Source organism: Vulpes vulpes, chromosome X, assembly GCF_048418805.1.
Source record: "Vulpes vulpes isolate BD-2025 chromosome X, VulVul3, whole genome shotgun sequence".
NCBI classification, from domain to species: Eukaryota; Metazoa; Chordata; class Mammalia; order Carnivora; family Canidae; genus Vulpes; species Vulpes vulpes.
In genome coordinates this window covers 83,334,820-83,336,565 of record NC_132796.1, presented here as the reverse complement: position 1 = coordinate 83,336,565, position 1,746 = coordinate 83,334,820, and the positions used below count along the sequence as shown (strand labels likewise).

General features: G+C 47.2%; 1 pseudogene; it reads right to left on the bottom strand.

Annotated features, from left to right (window-relative positions):
* Positions 1-333: 333 nt before the first annotated feature.
* LOC140596070 (glyceraldehyde-3-phosphate dehydrogenase-like) lies at positions 334-1,418 on the bottom strand (annotated as a pseudogene).
* Between the last annotated feature and the right edge of the window lie 328 nt (positions 1,419-1,746).

The window sequence follows — 1,746 nt, the reverse complement described above, 5'->3', positions numbered from 1 at the left end:
TTCTAAGGTTTTAAAAAGCTATTATGCCTCTGTTTTGTTTTCTAGGCTAACTGCATTCATCAACTATAACACTCGGCAACATCTATATATTTCCCCATGATCCCTGATATACAAACATTGAAGTTTGAAATTCCACTGATAAATTTGTTCAGGACAGGTAGAACTTCTTTCTCACCTTAATACATTCATGTTTCTTTCGAATTTTTTTTTTTAAGCTGGGTACAGTATACTTTATTGATGGTACATGACAAGGTAGGGCTCCCCAAGCTCCTCCCCTTCCTCGGGGTCTGGGATGTAAATTGGAGGTCAGGAGATTCCAAGTGTTTTGGGGGATCAAGTTGAGGCAGGGACTCCCCAGCAGCTGAGGGCCTCTCTCTTCCTCTTATTCTTGCTGGGGCTGGTGGTCCAGGAGGCTCTTATTCCTTAGAGGCCATGTGTACTATGAGGTCCACCACCCCGTTGCTGTAGCCAAATTCATTGTCATACCAGGAAATGAGCTTGATGAAGTGGTCATTGAGGCCAATGCCAGCCCCAGTGTTTAAGGTGGAAGAGTGGGTGTCACTGTTGAAGTCACAGGAGACAACCTGGTCCTCAGTGTAGTCCAGGATGCCCTTGAAGGGGGCCCTCCAATGCCTGCTTCACCACCTTCTTGATGTCATCATATTTGGCAGCTTTCTCCAGGCAACAGTTCAGATCCACAACTGACACGTTGGGGGTGGGGACATGGAAGGCCATGCCAGTGAGCTTCCCGTTCAGCTCAGGGATGACCTTGCCACAGCCTTGGTGGCACCAGTGGAAGCAGGGATGATGTTCTGGGCAGCCCCTCAGTCGTCATGCCACAGCTTCCCAGAGGGGCCATCCACAGTCTTCTGGGTGGCAGTGATGGCATGGACGGTGGTCATGAGGCTCTCCACGATGGAGAAGTGGTCATGGATGACTTTGACCAGAGGAGCCAAGCATTTGGTGGTGCAGGAGGCATTGCTGACAATCTTGAGGGAGTTGTCATACTTCTTGTAGTTCATGCCCATTACAAACATGGGGGCATCAGCAGAAGGAGCAGAGATGATGACCATCTTGGCCCCGCCCTTCAAGTGAGCCCCAGCTTTCTCCATGGTGGTGAAGACCCCAGTGGACTCCACAACATACTCAGCACCAGCATCACCCCAATTGATGTTGGCGGGATCTCCCTCCTAGAGGATGGAGATGGACTTCCCACTGATGAAAAGTTTCCCATTCTCAGCCTTGACTGTGCCATGGAATTTGTCGTGGGTAGAACCATACTGGAACATGTACACCATGTAGTTGAGGTCAATGAAGTGGTCATTGATGGCGACAATATCCACTTTGCCAGAGTTAAAAGTAGCCCTGGGGACCAGGCGCCCAATATGGCCAAATCCATTCACTCCTCCCTTCACCATCGTGTCTCAGGGATGCGGCTGGCACTGCACCAGAAGATGCAGCTGTCTGTCGAATGGGGAGGAGCAGAGAGCCTCTTTAGAATTCTTTTAATGACATTTAAAAATGTTCTGTAATGATCACAAATTCTGAAAGAGCAGAACAAAGCTTTTAATATATTATTTTTTTGTTCTTTGTTGTCACTCATCAATATTACCATCAACCTCAAACCTCAGTTCATTTTGGCCATTACCTGCATAAAACCTCTTTTCATAGCCTCTTTTGATATAATCAGAAATCTTTACAAATCTAGGTTCACAAAAAGCTTCATTTGTAGTTTTCACTGATTGC